General features: G+C 44.1%; 1 pseudogene; it reads left to right on the top strand.

Annotated features, from left to right (window-relative positions):
• Nucleotides 1–5,308: 5,308 nt before the first annotated feature.
• Nucleotides 5,309–27,997, top strand: part of LOC124622802 — a 60,086-nt pseudogene continuing 37,397 nt past the window's right edge.

The raw sequence follows: 27,997 nt of genomic DNA, 5'->3' as shown, positions 1-27,997 counted from the left end.
AAAATGTGTGAGCTTGAGCAGAAAATTGTAAATGGGTTTGACATTTAACTTCAACGCTTTTACTAGGTACAGCATCATTTATTTTGATTTTATTAAGAGGTGGCATAGGACAAGAATCATCATAATTGCAGCAGTTGAACGCTGCGTCACTCATGACAGTAACGGGAGAACCATAATCCAGAACTGCTTTTAATACTTGTTTGCCAACTTGAGTGGTAATAACAGGATGAGAAAAATGTTTCCGGGGCTGTCCAGTTTCACGTAACAGAAATTCCCTGGTGTCTTCTAAGCGGATCAAATGCTCTATAATGGGTGCAGAACGCAACGTACCCTGTGTTGGCGCGTCGTCGGCATCATCTGATGCGTGGTCCGCTAGTCATTTTTGCATAGCGTCTGCACCGTTCGGTGCGTTGGCAGATGACTTCAATGATTTGAACAGTGCGCTGGGGTTCCGAATGATTCTGGTTACCTTCATGCGGATGAAAATGTGAATCTGGTTCACTTCAGCATAAAGACTGATTGTTAGTAAAGTGCCCTTTTCACTATAATTATGATTAAAATTTCTATTTCCCGGCTTATTCCCATTCTATCATTGAAAATGCTGGGCATTGCTATAATAGCTTTGCTGTTATGGCTGTTGTCTATAATTACGCAAAGTGTTCCTGTGTATAAAATTATTATTAGTATCATTTTGCGAGAATCATAGCCGCTGTGGCAGCTGTTGCGAGAAAGGCTGATTTATGTGTTGTCCGGAATTAACACATGGCTGACTAGACTGTTGAAAATTGTGTTTCTGCTGTTGGTAGTTATTAGGAAGACTTTGGTTCTGCTGAAAATGTCGGTTGCTGATTACAATTAAAATTCTGGTTGTTGTTGTCAAAATTTCTGTCACGTCTTTCATTCCCAAAATAGTTACTCTTATTGTGATTGAAAAACATACCAGAATGACCACCGTTGCGTTTTTTGTGAAACTTGCGGTTGTTGTTAGAGAAGATATTATTATCCTTCTGCTGAGAAAACGACTGATCAATCTCAAGTAACTGTAAAACGTAACCAAATGCATGTATGTTACACGTTTGTTGACCTGCTCTTAACGCACATTTCATATTTCCTGCAAGTTTTGAAATACATAGGTGGATCAAACCTGACGGGCTGAGTGGCTCAAGTAAATGTTGGTTTTGTTGTACCATGTATTCAAAGTATTGTGTTAGCGTTTCAAAATTCGAGTTGCTGAAGTTCGGTAAATTTATCAATTTGTCTTTCACAGCACGCTTTGTCGTCTCAGGCCAGTACGCTGCGAGGAAAGCGCTCTGAAATTGTTCAACTGAAAAACATTGGCATGCAATAGGGCGCATTCTTGTGGACGGTCCCTTCCAAAAAGCTACAAATCAATTCTAATTTATGAGAGACAGGCCAGTTTGGCGGCAAAGAGAAGGTAAATTGCTCAATCTAGGCCAAGGGTTGTCGACAGCAAGGACCATTACGAAATACTTTGAATTTTCTGACACATAAAAAATGCCTGTAGTCGAAACCATCCGTTCTAAATTATCAAAAGAATGCTGTCTATTGAAATTCGCCAGAGTTGTCATGTGATTGTAAAGCATCTCTTTCTCTGACCGGTTTAGTAAGCTGAGGTTTCGAAGAATGTTATATATCCTGATCGACACAATGTGTGGCAAAGTTGTGCGAGCAGTCCTGAGAAATGGTATCGTTCTTATTGTCAGACAAGCGAGCATTCAGTTTATTAAGTTCCCTTTTGAACTGATGATTAATTTGCATCTGCCCCTGCCGAAAGTTTTCAAGAGATTGAAATTCTTCAGTCTCGGTGAAGTGCACCGTTTGTGTACCTTCAGACTAATAGTCATGATTTCATTTTAATTGTGCTACAGTGTTAGCGAGTTCATCATATTCGGCTTTCAGATTGTCGTACTGGTCGTGAATTTTGTAGGATCATCTTTAAGTGACTGTAACTTAACAGCGTGACTACGTGTTTTCTTTTGGAGAGTAGCTACAATTTCACTGGCTACCGACTTTCCAATTTCAGCAATAAGGAGGGCTTTGTCTTGCCGCAGTTTCAGAAATGGTATTAAGTTGTTCATCAACAGCTGTTTTTCTGTGTGGCACACGTTGATGAAGGTTGTCATCAGCCGTAGTTAATCAGCTTAAACGAGATGTGACATTGATAATCTCTGTTGTAATATCATTTATACGGTCTGTAAAAGTTTTGTAACTGTCTTTTAATTCGTCAAAGAGTGCTTTCTGATTGTGACGGAGTATATTTAAAGTTTTTTTTTTTTTCAGTTAGAACTTATGGTTATGCTCTTCCAGATGAGTAGCCTGTGCATCAAAACGTTCTGTAAGAAATTCATGATTTTTAGTACATTTATCATTAAGTACTTGGAATTGCTTTGTAACGGACGCATTACTGTTTGTGAGGTCGTCAAAACGAAAGGACACTTCATCAAAAAGTTTCGTAAATGTCTTGTTGCTTTCTTTAAGTTGCTCAGCAAAACGATTGGATTGTTCTCCAAAACGTTCATTAGTCTGTTTGTGCATTTCGCCCAAGAACTGAAACAAACGATTGAACTGAGCTTGCAGCGAAAAATTCATATTGTCGGTAGTCAAATGCAGCTGTTGCATGACAGTTCTGTCGGAAAAATTCCGTAAAGGACGAGTGTCGGATTTTAGCAAAGGTAGTGAATCTTCCATAATTATGTGTGTGATACTACTATTCTCAGAAAATAAAATATCAGTGTTACGACAAATACTAATATCGGAATGTTGAGTTCGTCAGAATCAGCAGTGCCTACAATGTTCGTGCAGTGACTATCTGGTTGCAAAGACACAGTATCTTGCATTATTACGTCATAAATATGATTAGTACTAGCAGCAACAGAAAGATCAGCAAAGGTATTGTTGCTGTCGGTCGCATTCTGCAGATCAGATTTTGGCGAATTGATCGCAGTGCGTGATCTGCTGACAAACGTACTAAGCGGCATGGTAGCAGAGAAATATGAAAACAGATCACAGATGCAAAAGACAACGCCGAGAACAATAAAGTCAAAGCTGAAAGGCAAAACACAGTAATAGGAATATATGCGTTGCGCTAAATCATAGTAATAATTTAAAGTAAGACAGAGCAATATACAACTTCTGTTTCTCAGAAAATTCCTACGTCGCCCGTACTGTAGAAGGACATCGCTAAGTGAAAGTTATCTGAATAAATTAAAATATTTACTGAAGTGTTCTGTTTCTGAGCTGTGATAACAAATGAACTGTCGTAACGAAACTTGTACTGTCATAGTGTGAAAGACAAGCTGTACTGGAAAAGTAATTAATTGTCGTAATGAAAAGGGAAGTATTTCATACTGTAGAAGTTAGCAATCTGACTGCAAGAATTTTGAACAGTATAAACTGCCTGAATAATTAACTTGGACATGAAACCTAGAGTAATTGGGTTTGCAAAATTTGATCACAAATATTGTCTCTGAACAACATAAGTTAGCCCTGGTTGAATACATAAAAAAATCCTAATATTTTCTCCTTACCTCTATTCTGCGCATATCTGGATAACGCGTTGCAGTACTGCTGTGTCTAGGGCCCCGTTATGCTAAAGATGCAAATTACTGTACCTACACAGAGACACTTTAGAGGTGCAACGAGTTCTCTGCTAATTGCTAATCCAACTGTTTATCGAACAGACTTGGTTGGATGATCCATTAAAAAGAATTGTAAGACAAAGTTTGATAAGAAAATGAAATATGCGCGTCAATGACAACACTGCTTTTTTTTTTTTTTTTTTTTTTTTTTTTTTTTGTATATTGATGAAAAGTGCTCAAGGCAGATATTAAATTTAATGAAGTTCTCAACATCCAAACAATACAGTTTCTATCTCTCAAATCTAATAACTTTCAGTACAGTAACCAAGTTAGATCGATGGCACAGCAATTGTGAAAAAAAAGTAAATATCATTGTTGTATTTACCTGACACTCCATTAGATTTGTTCCTTCATTAATGAGTTTCATAATCATGTCGATTGTACAAAATGATAAATTGAGACATCAAATTTGAATCATAATATTGCCATCGTTTGCTCACTTGCCTAACTCTATCACAGCTGAACTTCGACCGCTCTCTCTAACAAAGTTAAACATTGTCTGCTGCCACTGCGCCCTCGCGCAGCTCAAAGAGGTTAGCTTAACTTCTGCGATGCAGCTTACTTCATCGCTTGTCGCTCATAATCGACTCAGATACCAAAAGTTTACATGACACCTATGGAAAGGATCGTTTGGCGTCATTGGGCGGGAGGCCCTTACGGGGCAGGTCCGACCGTCTTGGTGAAGGTCTTATTACATTAGACGCCACGTTGGGCGATCTGAGCGCCGGATGGGGATGAAATGATGATGAAGACAACACCCTATCTCTGAGCGGAGAAAATCCCCGACCCAGCCGAGAATCGAACCTGGGCCCCTTAAGACGGCACTGCGTCACGCTAACCATTCAGCTATCGGAGCGGACATGACACCGATCAAACTGTCCAACTCGAAGGGTTCGTTCGCTCAGGAAGCGTCCTCTCTTACGGCGTGACTATGCCATACCACACACGAGCGTTGCGACATTTGCAAATCGATCATTCTACATTCAGGCCCGACTCGGACCACTCCGATATTCATCCATTTCCAGAACTTTAATAATTCCTTCGAGGTTCAAATGGCTCTGAGCACTATGGTACTTAACAACTATGGTCATCAGTCCCCTAGAACTTAGAACTACTTAAACCTAACTAACCTAAGGACATCACACAACACCCAGCCATCACGAGGCAGAGAAAGTCCCTGACCCCGCCGGGAATCGAACCCGGGAACCCGGGCGTGGGAAGCGAGAACGCTACCGCACGACCACGAGCTGCGGGCTCCTTCGAGGTCTTCTCTTTGATGATGATGAAGTGGTGCAAGCAGTGGTGAGGTTGTGACTCGGTCAACGAAGTCAAACATTTTACAGTGACGATACCAATGAGCTGGGCTGTCGGGAGAAATGCGTTCGTCGATAGTGAGACTATTTTGAGAAATAAGTACGTATACATGAAGAATAAAGCTGTAGAATGTCAACAATCTTTTTTGTGTTTAAAAATCTGTATGAGTTTCTCCATCAAAAATTCATAAGTATTAATTTCCAGCTCTCCCTTGCACAACTACATCTATACTGCATAAGCCACTTTGCTCTTTGTGGTGGAGGTTACCTTGTGTACCACCGTCACTACCCCCCCCCCCTCATTCCCGTTCCAGTTGCAAATAGTTGGTGGGAGAAATGATTGCTGGTAAGTCTCAGTGGCTTATGAATCACCGGTGTCGACTCCGTTAATCGCCTACGTCACTGTAAACCACAAATTACTCATGAAAAAATTCTATGACATCACTGATGAGTCTGTATTAACCGTCTTAATTGGTAGCTTCCTTAGCAACAGGAGACTCTCCGTGGAGTTTCAAGGGCGTCGCAGAGGATGCAGACTGCAGAGAGATGAGCTACCTCAGAGTAGTGTGAGCCACTTCCACTATACACCAAAAGATTTCTGTATGTGGGGAATCTCGTGTAGGGCACCCAGGGAAAGGATTTCCCTGATGTTGAAAATAACGTGTTTGAAGCGTTGGAAACACTAGGACAGTTGTGCAAAAATGATAACTTAACGCCTAATCCTGCCAAAACGCGGTATTACGCTTTCGACTAAACACAGACAGGCCAACCAACATCTAAATAGTTCATGGGATAGCCCTTAACTGCCACGCGGAGTCGCCACGCTGTTTGAGGCGTCATATCATGGAATGCGCGGCCTCTCCCGCCGGAGGTTCAAGTCTTCCCTCGGGCATTGTGTGTGTGTGTGTGTGTTGTTCTTAGCTTAAGTTAGTGTAAGTAGTGTGTAGGTCTAGCCACCGATGACCTTAGAAGTTTGGTGCCTTTGGAATTCACATATATTTGAACATTTTTGACTCTCAACTCGAATATTCCTTTTACCCAAAATACCTTGGAGTGACCTTCACTGTCAAAAAGCATTGACATAACACCAAAATGAAAGTATCTGGGGTGCACAACCAGCCACTAACCGCAGTGGCGCTGTTCTTTTTTTTTTGTGGACGAATATGCAGTACTTGTGTGGCATAATTCCTGTCATGCTAGGCAGAGGACACTGCTCTAAAATAGACGTGTCGCATAATTACTGGACGCTTGAGACCAACTAATCTGGAGCAGCTACACGTACCAGCAGGCGTAACTCCACCTGACATCAGGTATTAAGAAGCTGCCCAAACAGAAGGACGTAGAGCTTTGACTTCTGATATTCACCTGCTATTTTGCCTTCCGCAAACACCATCATGTTCAAAGTCCCCAAAAAATTTTAATAAGGGTCAATGTCAACCCATAGGCCAGGCATGTGGAAAAAGAGAGGAGAATGCTCCTCCCGGCTAGAGAAAACCCAAAGAAGAACTAGCTCCTCATCACAACGAGAACTGCTGTACCTGGAAATCCCTCAACATACTGCGAGTTGCCGTTGGGCGGTGTAAGGTATTTCTTGAAAAGTGGGGATACGATAGTGGATCGTTAACTTTTGAGTGTGGGGAGTAGCAGACAATGTCTCAGATATACAACTGCCATATGTGCCCCTGATCATACACCGAAGAAGATCTAATGCTGAGAAACTCTAGTGCCTTGGACGTAGCCCGTTTTTTTGGGTGAAATCAACTTAATTTAATGTTTGTTGGTTTTCTCTAGCGCGTGAAACTGATTTAATGAGTGTAAGTGATGTAATTCCTGTCATGTTTGTCTATTTACGTATCTAAATGCGTTAATGCCTACGGCCCATGTACATGTGTTTATAACTGTTAAGTTTTTTTGTTACCTCCCTTGAAATTTACACTTTTTACACAAATAAAATAAGCCTCCGTGTGGACTCTCTAATTTAATGTTCATCTTCTGTTCACGAGATATATAAAGGAGGAAGTCATACATTTGTTGACTGTTCTAGGAATTTACGCTCTCGAAACTTGTACCAATGAACCACCCCGTGATGCAGAACACCTGCCTTTTAGCGTCACTCACTGGAGTTGGTTGATCATCTCTAAGACGCTTTCGTGCTTGCTAAATGAACCTGTAACGAAACGCGCTGCACTTTTTTCCATCTTTTTTATTTCTCTATCAGTCATATCTGATATGGATGCCATACCGACGATAAATATTCAGGCACTAGTCGACAGCGAGCTACTTCCATTGTTGATGGACTCCTTTTCTTGGGATCCTACCAGTGAACCTCAGTGTGGCACCTGCCTTCCTCGCGATTAATTTTGTGTGTTGAAAATGTGACAGACCTACTGATTCGCTGCTCGACTTCATGAAGACAAGTAGAAAATGAGGTAAAGCTAAATCGAGCCTAACAAATGAAGCTTTAATCTTGTTCTAGAGTCGCATGGCTAGAATGGAGATGTAGGTTGAGACGGATACAATGGTATGCAGTGGTGTAGTCAAGATGTGGCGGAATCGGATGTGGTGTTGCAGTTATGAAATGGTAATAAATATTTTGGCCGACGTCTTAACACACTGCAAAAACATATTGTAAATATTTAAAAAACATATAATTTTTAGCACTTACACTGCAAAAAGTTCTATACCTTGCCTTTACTCATCACGCGTCTGCTCACCGTGCTCAATACATATTTGTTAGTGACTGAAAAGTATCTAAAGTCCCGTAGAAACGGATTCTTCTTGTCTGACACAGACAAGAAATGGAGTGTGCGACCTGAGGGTTACAGAATAACTAATTATTGCTCCTGTCTGCGAAGATACAAATAACCCTAATGACAGGTTTCAGTTGGTAACAACCGTCTTCAGATCAGTATAAAAAAATACGATGCGAGCAATGAATACGGACTTGCCATGTGAGCCGGCCGGGGTGGCCGAGCGGTTCTAAGAGCTACAGTCTGGAACCGCGCGACCGCTACGGTCGCAGGTTCGAATCCTGCCTCGGGCATGGATGTGTGTGATGTCCTTAGGTTATTTAGGTTTAAGTAGTTCTAAGTTCTAGGGGACTGATGACCTCAGAAGTTAAGTCCCATAGTGCTCAGAGCCATTTGAACCATTTGAACTTGCCATGTGACTTAAACTCATCAGCTGACATATCGCATCTGTGTTCATCGGGCGACAAAATGGCACACGTTTTAGGGCAGTTCATCTTTCTTTGCAACCAACTACGCAATGAGGCATGTATATCAAAGATCAACGCAACGATTCGTGCCAAGATTGGTGTAAATGGGATTACCTTCTGATGTGTCGACAGAAGTGCCGACACCGTGTGATTTGAGGGGACCGCAATGCACGCTATAAGCTCACGAAGGATGGAGTGAGGTCTGAAACAGGATACGTAATGAATGCTATAAAGAAAAGTACGTAGCTTCTGGAATACTTAACTTTAATCCATGCTTGTGGTACATCTGGAGATTGTGGCGATAAAAGTGAGACTCTTTAGATACAAGCTATCTAAGGCTAATGGCGCCTTGCTAGGTCGTAGCCATTGACTTAGCTGAAGGCTATTCTAACTATCTCCTCTGCAAATGAGCGAGGCTTCGTCAGTGTGCATCGCTAGCTACGTCGTCCGAACAACTGGGGCGAGTGCTAGTACGTCTCTCTAGACCTGCCGTGTGGTGGCGCTCGGTCTGCTATCACTGAAAGTGGCGACACGCGGGTCCGACATGTACTAACGGACCGCGGCCGATTTAAAGCTACCACCTAGCAAGTGTGGTGTCTGGCGGTGACACCACACCTTCAATGCAGAACACCAAATATCTGAAATGTCCTTGAGATGCAGAAGGTGTATTTTACAAAAAAATGGCTCTGAGCACTATGGGACTTAACATCTATGGTCATCAGTCCCCTAGAACTTAGAACTACTTAAACCTAACTAACCTAAGGACAGCACACAACACCCAGCCATCACGAGGCAGAGAAAATCCGTGACCCCGCCGGGAATCGAACCCGGGAACCCGGGCGTGGGAAGCGAGAACGCTACCGCACGACCACGAGATGCGGGCCTTAAAATTGCTACACGAAGAATAAATGCAGGTGGTAAACGGGTATTCATTGGACAAATATATTATACTAGAATTGACATGTGATTACATTTTCACGCAATTTGGGTGCACACATCCTGAGAAATCAGTACCCAGAAAAACCACCTCTGGCCATAATAACGACCTTGATACGCATGGGCATTGAGTCAAACAGAGCTTGGATGGCGCGTACAGGTACAGCTGCTCATGCAGCTTCAACACGATACCACAGTTCATCTAGAGTAGTGACTAGCGTATTGTGACGAGCCAGTTGCTCAGCCAACATTGACCAGACGTTTTCAGTTGGTGAGAGATCTGGAGAATGTGCTGGCCAGGGCAGCAGTCGAACATTTTCTGTATCCAGAAAGGCCCGTACAAAACCTGCAACATGCGGTCGAGCATTATCCTGCTGGTATGTAGGGTTTCGCAGGGATCGAATTAAGGGTAGAGCCACGGGTCGTAACACATCTGAAATGTAACGTCCACTGTTCAAAGTGCCGTCAATGCGAACAAGATGTGACCGAGACGTGTAACCAATGCCACCCCATACCATCACGCTGGGTGATACGCCAGTATGGCGATGACGAATACACGCTTCCAAAGAGCATTCACCACGATGTCGCCAGACACGGATGCGACCATCATGATGCTGTAAACAGAACCTGGATTCATCCGAAAAATGACGTTTTGCCATTCGTGCACCCAGGTTCGTCGTTGAGTACACCATTGTAGGCGCTCCTGTCTGTGATGCAGCGTCAAGGGTAATCGCAGCCATGGTCTCCGAGCTGCTGCAAACGTCGTCGAACTGTTTGTGCAGATGGTTGTTGTCTTGCAAACGTCACGATCTGTTGACTCAGGGATCGAGACGCGGCTGCACGATCCGTTACAGCCATGCAGATAAGATGCCTGTCATGTCGACTGCTAGTGATACGAGGCCGTTGGAATCTAGCACGGCGTTCCGTATTACCCTCCCGAACCCACCGATTCCATGTTCTGCTAACAGTCATTGCATCTCGACCAACGCGAGCAGCGATGTCGCGATACGATAAACCGCAATCGCGATAGGCTACAACCCGATCTTTATCAAAGTCGGGAACGTGATGGTACGAGTTTCTCCTCCTTACACGAGGCGTCACAACAAGGCAACGGCGGTCAACTGCTGTTTGCGTGTGAGAAATCGGTTGGAGACTTTCCTCATGTCAGCACGTTGTAAGTGTCGCCACCAGCGCCAACCTTGTGTGAATGCTCTGAAAAGCTAAGAATTTGCATATCACAGCAACTTTTTCCTGTCGGTTAAATTTCGCGTCTGTAGCACGTCATCTTCGTGGTGTAGCAGTTTTAATGGCCAGTAGTGTATTAAAGTCGTCCCAGCTTCCTCTAGGGATTACTGTGCTGTGAGTGCAGCTCTCAGTCTCAAACGTCAGCCCGTCAAATTGTTTCACACTCCGGGGATGTTAAACGTTGCTCACCTAGCTGACCCTTCTCTTGATGACGTGATGCGAGCCGTGTGGGGGCATACTCCATGGTCCACTGGAAAGTGCTCTTCCATCCTTGACTGGTGGACAAAGCAGGCAAAACCAATGCTCAGGCAGACTTTGATACTTTTATGTGCTGCCAAAGTGCGAGACTTTCGGAGAACATCCGAATACTGCTATTCCATCCTCCGTTTACGCTCTTGCGGATCAGGCCCCTCTGCGAATTGTGGCTGTAAATGCAAAACTGTTGACCTTGAGGAAAGTACAAATGGAATATTTGAAAATGCGATCCAAGCCACGTTCATTGGTGACGGAAGAACTGACTTCCTTATATCATTTGCTTCGGCATCAAGTCCGTCGCCGACGTGCTTGTATTCATTCTCTCGCAACAAGTAATGGACGTGTCGTAATGGCGAAAGCTCATATAGTGCGTGTCTTACGCCACAACTATTCAGACATCTACAATATCGATAAGTCCAATGAAACCTTTTACTACCCACTAGTCAGCATATTGGATACGACAATTGCACCTGAACATAATGAAACGCTTTTAGCTGCCTTTCAGCGTGAGGAAGTTTACAGACTTATTGTGGGATCACCTTCTCGAAAGTCCCCGGGTCTGGATGGACTTGCCAAGGAATTTTACGTGCGCTTTTGGCCGTTGTTGGGTGCTACCTTTATGTCCCTTTTGAATGAAGTGCTACAAGGCTGAATAGTGCCGACCTCCTTCAAAGTGGGAAAAATTGTTTTAATCCAGAAATGCCCTGGACCGAATGCCCCTGATAGCTTTCGCCCACTTACTTTGGTAAACTTTGATTGCAAGACTGTGGTGAGGGCTCTCATGGAGACGACTGTCGCAAAACGTCAGAGATGCGAACATGGTCGTATCATTCTTACCCCTATCGTCGAGTGTCGTGACGTGGTTTCGGTTGCTGCTGTGACGTCCGTCCCTTGTGCCCTTACCCTTCTAGTCTTTGGTAAGGCCTTTGATCGTATTAATCACAACTTTTTGCTTCGGATTCTGAAGGCACACGGTAAGTACTATTAAATCTGTTTATGGGTATTTCAGCTTCGACGCTTCTTAATGGTCAACTGACGTCCCCGGTAAATATCCGTCGGTTAATGCCTCAAGGAAGACCGCTATCAATGACATTGTTGTCTGTGGAGCCCCTACTTCGGATGCTAGCATCCCAGCTGAAAGGTTGGACGCTTTCTGGAGGGACTATAGCTGTCAGCGCATACGCGGATGACGTGATGGTTCTACTCCGGAATTCTGCGGAGATACCTCGACTAAGAGCTGTAATCGATGTTATTGTCGGAGTTCAGGTGCACTACTTAATGAAGGTAAATGCAAGTTTCTTACTTTGCGAGGTTTTGATGACGCGGTTGTTCCATGGTTACTGCAGTGGATCGGCATACGTCTCTCGGCATCAAATGGTTCAAATGTTTCTGAGCACTATGGGACTTAACTTTTGAGGTCATCAGTCCCCTAGAACTTAGAACCACTTAAACCTAACTAACCTAAGGACATCACACACATCCATGCCCGAGGCAGGATTCGAACCTGCGACCGTAGCGGTCGCGCGGTTCCACACTGTAGCGCCTAGAACCGCTCGGCCACTCCGGCCGGCCTCTCGGCATCACCATTGATCGTTGTCCACTCAACATGGCCACACACAACCGGAAGTCTGTTACGGAAAAAATTCAGGAAGCGATACTATCATGAAAGGCGTTCTCTTACTATGGTCCAGAAAGTACGAGTACTGCAATCATATGAAAAGCTTATTACGTGTCCCAAGTTTATCCGCTTCCGTCGATAATGGCGAAGAAACCACAACAATTGTCTGGTCGTTTCTTATGGAAAAGACATATATTTCGCCCACAGTGTGAGGTGGTCACGAAGCCTCGTTCCTTTCGGGGGGCTGGGCTTGGCCGATATACGAAGGAAGAAGCAGATGCTATGTGTGCAACGTAATGTTTTGAAGATAACTCAAGAAATTCACACATTCACGTCTAGTTTATTTCTCTGTGTCCGTCCTGCTAGTCTTGAACCTCCTATTGACGTTGGTCTCATAAATTATAAGTTGAAACATACGAGGGACTTCTATCTTGTGGTGAGCTATTTAGGGGCTGATATTTTATGGTGACCCGTCCGCACCACGAAATTCCTAAAGACTGGTTGGAAAGCAGTCCCTTGCCCGAACCTCGCTGATAGAGAATTGCCGCAAACAACCTGGACTGAAGTTTGGTTCAATATTAAAGCACTACGTCTTCAGGCCACAAGTGGCCCATCGGGACCATCCGACCGCCGTGTCATCCTCAGATGAGGATGCGGATAGGAGGGGCGTGTGGTCAGCACACCGCTCTCCCGGTCGTTATGATGGTTTTCTTTGACCGGAGCCGCTACTATTCGGTCGAGTAGCTCCTCAATTGACATCACGAGGCTGAGTGCACCCCGAAAAATGGCAACAGCGCATGGCGGCTGGATGGTCACCCATCCAAGTGCCGGCCACGCCCGACAGTGCTTAACTTCGGTGATCTCACGGGAACCGGTCTACCCACTGCGGAAAGGCCGTTGCCTGGTTCAATATTAGTCTTCCGATTTTGCCGATGCGTGTAGCATCTTCGTGGTATAAGGTAGCAAGTAACTTGATGCCAACGAACGAGTTACTTCTCGTATTGTTATTAGCGACACGGATTTATGTAGTCTTGTACGTCGACAGATATGATACGGTATCGCCTTACTTGTGCCGGTCATATTACAAATTTGTCTTGGATTAGGAAATAACTGGCCTTCCTTACTCCATCTTCTGAGAGTGTATACACTACGGACATCACATTGTGCCCAAATTCTTCCTTTATTTCACGGTCGAAAACGCATACCGTTATGTGGTTGCTGGGACACTTCGTTCGTTATGTCGTAGAAGGCGAGGGGGAAGATCACATTAACTTCATGCAGTACATGATCACGGCTTATTGGACATGCTTGCGAAAGCCCAATATCGAGACCTCTTCGCCAACATGTTGAATCTTATTTTCCGTCGGCAAGGTGTTTCTCAATGTCATTTTTCTGATGATAGGTGATTTTTTTTTGTTATTTATATTCTCATCTGATTCGTTTCTGCTTGTTCCCCCCTAGTTTCCCTGTTTTTTGTTCTGTGTTTTGACGCAATATCACTCCAGTTCTATTATAAAATGTATAGAGATGAATTATATTTACACATGAGCCTATACAATTCTCGCAATTAAATTGGAATTCTTCTCAGTTTGCTATTTAGAAAATAATCTGATTTCTTTGTCTTTCTTAGATCCTATATTTTTAAAAAAAATACACATAATATTAAATACATAAAAATTTTAAAAAATTATAAAAAATTGATGATACACATAGTGAGACCTTGCTTGTGGTTGACACATAGTGAGACCTTGCTTGTGGTTGGTGGCTACTTTCTCGGATTTTTTTTCCTTTCTCTTTTTATTTATTATTCTTTTATCATAATTAATTTTCTCTCCCATTTGCAGGTTATATTACATCATGATTTGACTATGGTCTATTGAAGTTTTATAATAGTACCAAGCCACTCTAATAACAAATAGAGAAAAGAATTTGGTCTCAGTGCAGCGTTTAGATTAGTAATCACTTTAAAGGTTCGGATTAATAATAAGCACTCGGGGCCTAAGACTTGCGGCAAAAGAAGCCACCCTCATTCTGCCAACGGCCTTGTCAAAGGGGGCGCGGAAGAGCGAACAGGGCACTCTCTTGTCCTTGGGGTAGGAAACTGTCACTAATGGCGGAAGAATGACCAACGATAAACGGCATGAGGAAGCAGAAGGCAGTGGAAACCACTACATTAAAGACCCATTACTTGTATCCAAAGGACATTTTGCCTGTAATTGAAAAAAATGTCATGATGATCCCTCCATTGGTAAAAGATTCCGGAATAGTCCCCCATTCAGATGTCCGGTACTGCCAAGGGGGAGGTGACAATTTGAAAAAGTTTGAATAATCAATGAAAGGATAACGACATATGAATCGGGGCGTGGAATGTCAGAAGCTTAAACGTGGTAGGGAAACTAGAAAATCTGAAAAGGGAAACGCAAAGGCTCAATGTTGATATACACTCCTGGAAATTGAAATAAGAACACCGTGAATTCATTGTCCCAGTAAGGGGAAACTTTATTGACACATTCCTGGGGTCAGATACATCACATGATCACACTGACAGAACCACAGGCACATAGACACAGGCAACAGAGCATGCACAATGTCGGCACTAGTACAGTGTATATCCACCTTTCGCAGCAATGCAGGCTGCTATTCTCCCATGGAGACGATCGTAGAGATGCTGGATATAGTCCTGTGGAACGGCTTGCCATGCCATTTCCACCTGGCGCCTCAGTTGGACCAGCGTTCGTGCTGGACGTGCAGACCGCGTGAGACGACGCTTCATCCAGTCCCAAACATGCTCAATGGGGGACAGATCCGGAGATCTTGCTGGCCAGGGTAGTTGACTTACACCTTCTAGAGCACGTTGGGTGGCACGGGATACATGCGGACGTGCATTGTCCTGTTGGAACAGCAAGTTCCCTTGCCGGTCTAGGAATGGTAGAACGATGGGTTCGATGACGGTTTGGATGTACCGTGCACTATTCAGTGTCCCCTCGACGATCACCAGTGGTGTACGGCCAGTGTAGGAGATCGCTCCCCACACCATGATGCCGGGTGTTGGCCCTGTGTCCCTCGGTCGTATGCAGTCCTGATTGTGGCGCTCACCTGCACGGCGCCAAACACGCATACGACCATCATTGGCACCAAGGCAGAAGCGTTTCTCATCGCTGAAGACGACACGTCTCCATTCGTCCCTCCATTCACGCCTGTCGCGACACCACTGAAGGCGGGCTGCACGATGTTGGGGCGTGAGCGGAAGACGGCCTAACGGTGTGCGGGACCGTAGCCCAGCTTCATGGAGACGGTTGCGAATGGTCCTCGCCGATACCCCAGGAGCAACAGTGTCCCTAATTTGCTGGGAAGTGGCGGTGCGGTCCCCTACGGCACTGCGTAGGATCCTACGGTCTTGGCGTGCATCCGTGCGTCGCTGCGGTCCGGTCCCAGGTCGACGGGCACGTGCACCTTCCGCCGACCACTGGCGACAACATCGATGTACTGTGGAGACCTCACGCCCCACGTGTTGAGCAATTCGGCGGTACGTCCACCCGGCCTCCCGCATGCCCACTATACGCCCTCGCTCAAAGTCCGTCAACTGCACATACGGTTCACGTCCACGCTGTCGCGGCATGCTACCAGTGTTAAAGACTGCGATGGAGCTCCGTATGCCACGGCAAACTGGCTGACACTGACGGCGGCGGTGCACAAATGCTGCGCAGCTAGCGCCATTCGACGGCCAACACCGCGGTTCCTGGTGTGTCCGCTGTGCCGTGCGTGTGATCATTGCTTGTACAGCCCTCTCGCAGTGTCCGGAGCAAGTATGGTGGGTCTGACACACCGGTGTCAATGTGTTCTTTTTTCCATTTCCAGGAGTGTAGTAGGAGTCAGTGAAGTGAAACGGAGAGAAGACAAGGATTTCTGATCAGATGAGTATAGAATAATAACAACAACAGCAGAAAATGGTATAAGGGGAGTAGGATTCGCTATGAATAGGTAGGTAGGGCAGGAGTGTGTTACTGTGAACAGTCAGTGGTAGGGTCGTTCTTATCAGAATCGACAGAAAACCAACACCGACAACGATAGGTCAGGTGTAGATGCCGACATCCCAACTTGAAGATTAAGAGGTAGACTATACTCAAATGGTAATACAGTACATAAAGGGAGATGAAATTCTTATAGTTATGGGGAACTGGATGCAGTTGTAGGGGAAGGAATAGGAAAAGAGGTTATAGGAGCTTAAGAGAAGCAATGAGAGAGGAGAAAGATTGTAATAAATTTCAGCTAGTAATGGCGAACATTCCGTTAGCCACAGTCTGGGACGTGTTTCCAGGAACCAACGCCCAGGCTGTGGCTAAGCAAGTCTCTGCAGTACCCTTTTTTCCAGGAGTGCTAGTTCTGCAAGGTTCGCAGGAGAGCTTCTGTAAAGTTTGGAAGGTTGGAGACGAGGTACTGGCAGAATTTTAGCGGTGAGGGTGGGTCGCCAGACGTGCTTGAGTAGTTCAGTCGGCCGCCATCACGGTACCTAAGCGTGTTCGGTCAGAGGGCTAGCTGCCCTCTGCAATAAAGGAAACTGACTTTATGGACCAGCGATGAACATGAACAAGCGTCATGGGACGTCCTCCCCCGAAAAAATAGAAGGAACAATAACGAACAAAATGAGATGAACAAAAACAGTCGGTAGAGCTTGTGCCCGCAAAAGGCAAAGGTCCCGAGTTCGAGTCTCCGTCCGACACAAAGCTTTAATCTGCCAGGAAGTTTCAGGGGTGTAGTCTTTCGCCTTTACTGTTCAATCTTCACATCAAAGAAGCAATGATGGAAATATAAAAAAAATTCAGGAGTGGAAATAAAACTTAATGAGTACAGAATATGGACTAAGAATAAATCGAAGAAAAAGAAAAGTCATGAGAAGTAGTAGAAATGAGAAGAGAGAGAAACTTAACGTCAGGATTGATGGTCATGACGTAGATGAAGTTAAGGAATTCCGCTACCTATGCAGCAAAATAATCAATGATGGTCAGAGCAAAGAGGAGATCAAAAACTGACTTGCACTGACAAAAAGCGAATTCCTGGGCAAGAGAATTCTACTACTATGAAAAATAGGTCTTAATTTGAGGAAAATTTTTTTGAGAATGTACGTTTGGAGCACAGAATTGTATGGTAGTGAAATATAAACTGTGGGAAAATCGGAACAGAAGAGAATCGAAGAATCTGAGATGTCGTGCTACAGACGAATGTTGAAAATTAGGGCAAACTGGAAAGGTAAGGAATGAGGAAGTCCTGCACAAAATAGGAGAGGAAAGAAACATGTGGAAAACACTGGCAAAGAGAAGGGACTGGACGGTAGGACATCCGTTGCGGCATCAGGGAATGGCTTCCTCAGTGCTACAAGGAGGTTTATGGGACTAAAACTGTAGACAAAGACAGCGATTGGAATACATGCAGCAAATAATTGAGGACAAAGGTAGTAAGTGGTACTCTGAGATGAAAGGGTTGGCACAGGATGGGAATTCATAATGAGTCAAATCAATACAGTCAGAAGACTGATGATTCAAAAAAAAAAAATGGTGGCAAGATGGTGCACTGGGAAGATGACTGTCTTCTCGGAGAAGCTTCCTCTTTTCCCTCGAGATGATTAACTGTGTTGGAACAATCGCTGTAAGTGTACAGTCACATCGTATTTCCCCTGAGACACCCTATTGAAGAGCAAGAGCGAATTCAGCCACTGCTCTGCTGTTGGAAGGATCAATGGTGTCAGTGCGAAATGTAGTCTATTCCTCAATACAGATAATGTAGTATCGTCAACTATTTTCTCTATACTGCTGATGGCAGTTCTCTTTCTTCTTGTGGTGTTTTAGCTGCAGTGGATTCATATTCAGTAGTATGCAGTTCCCTGTTGGCTTGAGACCAGCTATCTGCACCAGTCCACTACCATGAATCAGGGGAGAGTGTAGACACCTTCTTCAGGTGGTGTTAGATGATTTCTCTTGAGGTCTCATCAAGTCCATGTCGAGTATAGTGGATCCATCCACTGACCAGGGTCTGACTGACTCTTCGTGATCCAGTTGAGGGCTGCCACTTTGATACGATGAACGGCCTTTATGAATATTCCTCTCGGCATCTCAGCAGAAAGACAATGGAGACCAAAAGCTCGTTCTCATTCTGGAGCTTATCGAGATCGTTAATTTTGCTGTGCATCTCTTCCCTGTAGTGGTACTTGATGTTGGTTTTATGTTTATCCTGCGCATGAAATGGTGAATATTTCTCGGGCAATCAGCCAGATGGCACCGTGCTGATGATGGAGTATTTGAGCAAACAATCTTCTTGCCACCTTCAGGCGTTCGTGATGTCTAGCTGATTTCTGCTGAATGCCGCCATTATATCCTGTCTCGCCTTCTGCAATGTCAAGCTAGGCAACTTTAGCTGTGGATCTGGTGCAGTGGTGGGGTAAGTGGGAGACAGGGGCGACACATGGTCGCCAGTAGTGCTGCGTACGGTGTCAGATGCGTATCTCTGCTGTCATGGCTGCTATACCTCTTTATTTTTTTCAGTTTTTATGGCAGGAGCGGATATTCATGTTGATTGTCGCTGTACTTTGATCATTCTCAAGGCTCAGTCCCAAGTCTTGCTTAGTTGACTGCTGCTTCTTCTATTTAATAGTCCATTACGTAGTCTGTAGATCTCTAAAGAGTCGTTTTGAATACAATCCCAGAAGACTTTGGCTAAGTGCATCAACTTGTCACAATTCGTTGTATGTCCTTGGGAGACGCAGTGTTCTTCCACAGTGGAGTTTGTCGGCTGTTCGTCGTATATGTGGCGTTTATGCTGTGAGTCTATTCTGTACCGTCCCGATAGTCTGGCCCACATACGTTTTCACACAAGGGAAGGCATATACGGTAGACTTCTAGGTCATCCTTGGCCAACGATAGGGACCCACTCATGAGAATGATCAAAGCAGAGTGGCTGTCTACAAGGCAATCTGCTCCCACAATAAGAACTGGAGGAGACAAGGACGTATTGTCATGATGCTGGTAGAGATCCGCTACTGAGGACACTGGATGGAACCGAAGCACTATGCTGCACCCACCACCGCCCTAGGTCCGCACCCAGAGACAGCTCTGGTACGAGTGGGAGCTGGGGCAGGGGAAGAGGGCATAAAGGTAGTAATCCGTTATCAGGACCGCCTGTTGGCTTAAAGAAGTGTCACGCCTACTAGATGACAAAACCCACCTGAAAACTAGAGAAATTTTCCAGATGTTCCTAGGCTGGGTGAACCTAAAATCAGGCATCAGGTATCTCCATGTGATGATCAGCAGCATTAAGAAACTCTACAAGCTGCGTAACAGGAATGAGTGCCTTTTGGCCACACTTGTCTACCTGTGGAAATGCTGAGAGATCCAAACCGTACCATCTCTTGCGAAGGTCTTTTCTCGCATCAGATCCTCAACCACCTGCAGGACACAAGAAGAGACAGCCTCGTCCGGCTGATGGAGTGCATCCACTACAACCGACACGGATATGACGAAACCTCAAGAGGACTCTTCGCGCTCCATCTGCAGTTGGCATCGTCGCTCTCCCCTAATTCGTGGGAGTGGTTAAATCAATAACCTGGTCTCAAACTAAAAGGGCACTGCTGTCACCTACATGCAGACAGACTGCTAAATATAAACACATTGTGGCAAAACGACCACAAGAAGAACGTCAGGGAATTGTCATCAATTGTGCAGAAAAAATAATTGACAATGCTACCTTGTCTGTACTAAGAAAGGAGATAAATTTCACACTGACGCTGATGACCCTAACTACTGCACAGTTTATCAGTGTGGTGGACCAAATCTTGGTTGCTCTTCCATGGGAGAAAGCAGATGAAATATGAGGCAAAATATGCCATATACTTACCAGACTGTTCTATCAACGCCAAACATTTCCATGGACATCTGTTGCTGCAATAGTTACTGCCAAATTAATCATGTCCTCAAATCTCCTAACTCCTAAATTTACTGTCTTTGTTTGTATTTTGTTCAAATGTTCAAATGTGTGTGAAATCTTAAGGGACTTAACTGCTAAGGTCATCAGTCCCTAAGCTTACACACTACTTAACCTAAATTATCCTAAGGACGAACACACACACCCATGCCCGAGGGAGGACTCGAACCTCCGCCGGGACCAGCCGGACAGTCCATGACTGCAGCGCCTTAGACCGCTCGGCTAATCCCACGCGGCTGTATTTTATTATTACTGTTCTATTCTTAGCATAAGATCTGGCCTCTAGATTTTGTCAAATACTAACTTTCTCGTATATAAAATTAAAAATTATTTTAAGAGAATTAATGCAGAGCCTATAACGAGGCTCAATAAGGTGTCCTGTGGCTCATATCTAAAATATTTATTCACATAAAAATTATGTAAAAGAAAAATTAATTAGAGAAGAACTATACAGAGTGGTCAGAAACAGTCTGAAAAGCTTGTAAGGATGTTGCAACGTATGTTGTGCCTTGAAATAATTATTATGAAAAAAATTTTATACCTTGCGCTGATTCAAACTAGCATCGAAGTTAGCCCATTAGGCCATTTTCAATCCGACCAGGACGGTGTCGCCAAACGACAAGAGAGCGATACCAAAATTGGACATGGGACGATATGTCCGCAGCTCGTGGTCGTGCGGTAGCATTCTCGCTTCCCGCTCCCGGGTCCCCGGGTTCGATTCCCGGCGGGGTCAGGGATTTTCTCTGCCTCGTGATGACTGGGTGTTGTGTGATGTCCTTAGGGTTAGTTAGGTTTAAGTAGTTTTAAGTTCTAGGGGACTGATGACCATAGATGTTAAGTCCCATAGTGCTCAGAGCCATTTGAACCATTTGAACATGGAACGATAGCAAGGATCGAACTTGAGCCAAGACACCTCGAAAGCTGAGGAGTCTTGTGCACTATCATCTGCGCTCTAACAAGGGAACCTTCCCATCGCACCCCCCTCAGATTTAGTTATAAATTGGCATAGAGGATAGGCCTTGAAAAACTGAACACAGCTCAATCGAGAAAACAGGAAGGAGTTGTGTGGAACTATAAAAAATAAGCAAAATATACAAACTGAGTAGTCCATGTGTAAGATAAGCAACATAATGAATAACGGGAGCTTAGGAGCGCCGTGGTCCCGTGGTTAGCGTGAGCAGGTGCGGAACGAGAGGTCCTTGGTTCAAGTCTCCCCTCGAGTAGTTTAATTTTTTATTTTCAGTTTATGTGACAAACTCTTATGTTTTCATCACTTTTTTGGGAGTGATTATCACATCCACAAGAAAACCTAAATCGGGCATGGTAGAAGAATCTTTTTACCCATTCGCCAAGTGTACAAGTTAGGTGGGTCGACAACATATTCCTGTCATGTGGCGCACATGCCGTCAACAGTGTCGTATAGAATTATCAGACGTGTTTTCCTGTGGAGGAATCGGTTGACCTATGACCTTGCGATCAAATGTTTTCGGTTCCCATTGGAGAGGCACGTTCTTTCGTCTAGTAATCGCACGATTTTGCGGTGCGGTCGCAGAACACAGACACTAAACTTATTACAGTGAACAGAGACGTCAATGAACGAACGGACAGATCATAACTTTGCGAAAATAAAGAGAGTAAACTTTTCACTCGAGGGAAGACTTGAACCAAGGACCGAAAATAAAGAAAGTAAACTTTTCACTCGAGGGAAGACTTGAACCAAGGACCGAAAATAAATAAAGTAAACTTTTCACTCGAGGGAAGACTTGAACCAAGGACCGAAAATAAAGAAAGTAAACTTTTCACTCGAGGGAAGACGTGAACCAAGGACCTCTCGTCCCGCAGTTCCTTACGTTAACCACGGGACCACGGCGCTCCTGAGCACACACTATTCTTGATGTTGCCTATCTTGCGCATGGACTACTCAGTTTGTATATTTTGCTTATTTTTTCATAGTTCCACACAACTTCTTCCTGTTTTCACGATTGATTTGTGTTCAGTTTTTCAAGGCCTATCCACTGTGCCAATTTATAACTAAATCTGAGGGGGGTGCGATGGGGAGGTTCCCTTGTAAGAACAACTGACATCAACTGTATCTGGCTGGCCGACTGAATCAGCACGTGCAACAACAGCTTGATTGGCTAACTTCAATGCTAATTAACTGGGAAAAGCCGCTACGTATCAAGTCTTTCCTGAAACAGTTATTTAGCAGCATAATCTGCCCATCAACACCTTTACAAGCTTTTCAGTGTTTCAGACTGTATAATAGGTACCAGTAAACACTGTGTACTGTGTAGTGGGACATATTATGGGAAAAGACCTCACGTTGATCGCACCGTGTTACAGTGGCCTGGCTGACAAGGCTGCTGTTGATGTAGATGGTGACATCGGCAGTCGCTGACCTCCAGACTCAACTCGATGAGGACAGCAATCGACTCGTGATCACCACGAGAAAGGGTGAGTGCTCTGGCCAGCGTCACAGAGTTCATCCGTATCTGTAGAAATGAGAAAGAGTTAAACGTTAGTGTAAGTAACTGTGGTTGCGCTATGCAGGGAATAGTTTCTATGTTTAGGTGAAAACCCTAAGGAATAATTACAAACCCTAAAATGTTAAAACAATGTTCCAATATTTGATTAGAAAAATTAAGTACTAAAATCCGCTTCACTGATAAATATTAGTAGGAAAGTATATCACAAAAAGCTCAAGTTGCTGTAGTATGTGATAATTTATTGGTTCCAGGTGCACTTTAAGGACCCTAAAACATTGTTTTCGAGTAGGAAACTCAACTATAAAGGATAATTTACAGCCTAAAAATATGCCTGTCCATCATGAGCAGTAACAAATCTGACACTGTCACCCTTACTCCAATACATTAACACAGCCCAAGAAACAGAGAGACCTTTACCAAACAGATGGCTTCGAAATCTGTGCTGCGGTGCACCACGGGTAAGCGATTCGACGTGGAGGTAGGTAATCACTAGCAGAAACTGCCTAATATCTGTATACTGGGTCGAGTGCACTAAGTCATTTCACTAACACACTAGCCGGTCGAAGTGGCCGAGCGGTTCTAGGCGCTTTAGTCTGGAACCGCGAGACCGTTACGGTCGCAGGTTCGAATCCTGCCTTGGGCGTGGATACGTGTGATGTCCTTAGGTTAGTTAGATTTAAGTAGTTCTAAGTTCTAGGGAACTGATGACCTCTGCAGTTAAGTCCCATAGTGCTTGGAGCCATTTGAACCACTAACACACTGAAACTAATTAATTTCCGCCATGCATATTTCAATACTAAATCACTCGTCACTAGCCTAAGCTTCCCACGTATTGTGAGCAGACCTTACCGTAAACACCACCTACATCCATTAGATGGAGACATGACTCCTGCGCCACAGCTGTGGTGAAATTTGAAATACGCCCATCAAAAAAAGGTTTGCATCACCTCGGTCCCGAGAGTTCCGGAACCTGTACGGAAAATTGGAACAGAGATCAACATAAAAATCATTTCCACCCTCTTTATCGCTCATGAAAACCACACATTGCGTGCTGTACCACTATACAGCGAGACATTCAGAGGTGGTGGTCCAGATAGCTGTACACACCGGTACCTCTAATACCCAGTAGCACGTCCTCTTGCACTGATGCATGCCTGTATTCGTCGTGGCATACTGTCAATTAGTTCTTCAAGGCACTGATTGTCCCACTCCTCAACGGCGATTCTACGTAGATCCCTTAGAGTGGTTGGTGGGTCACGTCGTCCTTAAACAGCCCTTTTCAAATTATCTCAGGCATGTTCCATAGGGTTCATGTCTGGAGTATAAGCTGGCCACTCTAGTCGAACGATGTCGTTGTCCTGAAGGAAGTCATTCACAAGATGTGCACGATGGGGCAGCGAATTTTCGTCCAAAAAGACGAATGCCTCGCCAATATGCTGCCGATACGGTTGCACTCTCAGTCGGAGGATAGCATTCACGAATCGTACAGCCCTTACGGCGCCTTCCATGACCACCTGCAGCGTACGTCGGTACCCACATAATGCAACCCCAAGACAGCACGGAACCTCAACCTTGCTGCAATCGCTGGACAGTGTGTCTAATGTGTTCAGCCTGACCGAGCTGCTTCCAAACATGTCTCCGACTACTGTGTGGTTGAAGGCATATGCGACACTCATCGGTAAATCGAACGTGATGCCAATCCTGAGCGGTCCATTATGCAGCCTATTGCGCACAGTTTGAATCGTAACACGACGTCCTGTGGCTGCACGAAAAAGAGTTATTCAACATAGTGGCGTTGTTGTCAAGGTTCCTCCGAGCCATAATCTGTAGGTAGCGGTCATCCACTGCAGTAGCAGCCCTGGGGCGGCCTGAGCGAGGCATGTCATCGACAGTTCCTGTCTCTCTGTATCTCCTCCATGTCCGAAAAACATTGCTTTGGTTCACTCGGAAACGCCTGGACACATCCCTTGTTGAGAGCCCTTCCAGGCACAAAGTAAAAATGCGGACGCCATCGAACCGCAGTATTGACCGTCTAGGCGTGGTTGAACTACAGACAACACAAGCCGAGTACCTCCTTCCTGGAGGAATGACTGGAATTGATCGGATGTCGGACCCCCTCCGTGTAACAGTCGCTGCTCATGCTTGGTTGTTTACATCTTTGTGCGGGTTTAGTGACATCTCTGAGCAGTGAAAGGAACTGCGTCTGTGATACAATATCCACAGTCAACGTCTATCTTCAGGCGTTTTGAGAACTGGGGTGAAGCAAAAGTTTTTTTCATGTATATATAATTTAAACCAAACAAAGCAGACGTTTTTTAATCAACTCTTGTTGTACCTTCCTTGTTCAGTTGCGATAATATACTCGATATTTATTTAAACGTATTTAGTCATCTCAACTAACTTTCGATGTTCTAATTACTTGCTACAGTATTTTGTTATCTCAGTAAAACTCTTAATTCAAAAAGGAGAACATTTTCTTTGTACGAGACTACGTAGGTTTAGTGGTATAATCCCACAAAATTCCTGGTACCTTATAAAGTCCTGACTGTTGGGTTGTTTGGAGGAAGGGACCAAACAGCGAGGTCATCGGTCTCATCGGATTATGGAAGGATGAGGAAGGAAGTCGACCGTGCCCTTTCAAAGGAACCATTCCGGCATTTGCCTGGAGCGATTTAGGGAAATCACGGAAAACCTAAATCAGGATGGCCGGACGCGGGATTGAACCGTCGTCGTCCCGAATGCGTCCTCACTGTTGTTAAAGGTATTCGCCTTTCGTCATTATTCACAGTCACGACAAGTAGAGTCGCTGTATTTAGAAACTGAAAATAGTTGAAATTTTTACCATTCTAAGAGAAAAATAACACAAATACATTTTTCTGTTTTATCTGTTGTTACCTGCTGCTACATTGTGATGCTGACATGCCGACATCGAAGCTCTGCGAATCCAGTCTAAACTTTTATCAATACGTTCTTCGTCGCAATAATGCAATGGACTTTTTGAATAAATCTGGAGGGTTTCTTTTTACAGCGCTGAGTCATTACCTTGACTTACATATCAATGGGCGACTGAGCGTTGCAGGAACACACGTATACAGTATAAGGATTCACAAATATGTTTCCTGCGACATGTATGTAGTGGTAATTTATATATTTGTTATTTCATTACATTACCCTAGAACTGAAATCTCTCTAACAAGACAATATGAACATCAAATTGTTCTCAAATACGCCGTTCATCAAAACGTAAAGTGCTCATGTGGTCTTGTGCCAACTGAGTGTCCGGGAATTTTCTTTCTTTTTAATGCATACATATCATCTGCCTTTGTTCAGCATTACCAAAAGATTTCTAAGACCAACCACTTGTGCTTTATCAACCCCAGAGACCGTAAGCTCTATTCATAAAACTGACCCTACGAACGAAGTGTAACTAACCTGTAACACCATAACAATCGATGCTCTTGTATCTCAATTAGAATTTGTGAAGTTGAGTTGAAAAAGCCAGTGCAGCATCTCGACATCCGAATCCAGTATTTACTAACAACTTTAGTTGAATACTTGAGTCGATACTGCACATAACGCTTTCAACTTGCAACTGTTTAAATGAACCAGCGTTGTGGTCGTTATCTTGATGATTCTTAATGATAAAGCGACTTGCCAAATGAAACTATTTTGGGATTATTTTGTCCTGGAGCTGATCCAGAGAGTTTAAATTTTGTTGATTTTGTCTCCAGTGTAGAGGAGTCATGGAGATGGTAATTATCAGGTCTTAAAAATGAGAACTTATCAGTTCCTTTTATGGGTCTTAAGCACTATCATTGTTCCTATAAAATAATTTTATGTAGCGGTTACGATATAACTAGCTCTACTGCTCCATTCTTTCTACAGCCTAGGTCCTCTGCAGCAGACGATGCTTCCTACACAATACTACTAACCACACACCGTTGCCACGACAGATTTCAGGAATCCTGTTTACAGTGTTCTGCTGTGCCTGGTGGGTATGGAAAACTAATTGAAAAAGATTATCCATTTCATATACATATTAGGAGCCGTGTTTGTTGAATGTATTACATTTTTTCCTTACATAAACGGCAATCTAGTAATTATCGCGTTTTAAATGTCGCATTCAGGAAACTGCACTGTATCGGTGTAATTAAAAGTTAACACACACCATTATTTTGTTTATTTTTTCCTACTCTAAAATTATTTCATTCATAGTCATTACTAAGTGCAGTCCTACTGCTCATAAATTACGTTCGTCCTTCAGCGTGTGAGGTTACTGCCAGGTTTTGAGTTCGGATTACATATGAAAGTTTACCCTCAAATGCCCTGATTTAAAAAATTATGCTCTCTCATATACCAATCTTTTGCCAATGCATTACATTTAGCAACACTATTGAATCGCAAAAATGTTAAACAAAGTCACGTAAGTTTTGCGAGCACAACGGTTTATAATAGACTTGGGAAATTGAAATGAAGTAAATCTAGAAATCATATCTAGTATCTCACGCAGCATAAAAGCGTTTAAGCGAAGTGGCTTATAGCTGTCTTCTTTGCCATGGAAATGACTTCCCTGTTTGTTGTTATGATACACAAAATACGAGTAAGCATACGAGGGTTGGGGCTTTAATAGTGGCAACTATTTATTTACAACTCGTACAAAATAGATACGTGTTTCAAAGTTTTTCTGACCTTCAAAGTAGTCACCAGCATTGTGTTTAACCCGTTTCCAGCGATGTGGAAGTCGCAAGATACTCTTAGCAGTGCCAGTTGTGTTGACAGTTCGAGCGGCGCGGTCTATTGCGGGACGAATTTGTAGCAGTTCTGAAGCGAATGCCGTGAAGTGTTTCCTTCAGTTTAGTAATCGAGTTGAACTCACGAGGGCTTAACTGAGGGGAGTGCAGTAGGTGGTACAGCTCTTAGGAGCCCCATGAGTCAAACACATCAGTAACAGCTTGCACTGTACGTGCTTGAGCATTGTCCTGCAAAATGAATGTCAGGTCCTCCAGAAGGTGTCATCACTTCTGTCTCTAAGCTGGTCGTTGGTTGTGTTCCAAAAATGAACAGCATAGGTTCAGAACTGATGACATTTTCTGCAGGAACTGACTATCATTTTGCAGGACAATGCTGAAGCACGTACAGTGCAAGCTGTTACTAATTTGTTTGACTGATGGGGCTATACCACCTACTGCACTCATCTGACTTCAGCCCTCGTGAGTTCAACTCGATTTCTAAACTGAAGGAAACACTTCACGGCATTTGCTTCAGAACTGCTACAAATTCGTCCCGCAATAGACCGC

This window comes from Schistocerca americana, chromosome 7, assembly GCF_021461395.2.
Source record: "Schistocerca americana isolate TAMUIC-IGC-003095 chromosome 7, iqSchAmer2.1, whole genome shotgun sequence".
Lineage (NCBI taxonomy): Eukaryota > Metazoa > Arthropoda > Insecta > Orthoptera > Acrididae > Schistocerca > Schistocerca americana.
This window is presented reverse-complemented; position numbering and strand designations above follow the sequence as displayed.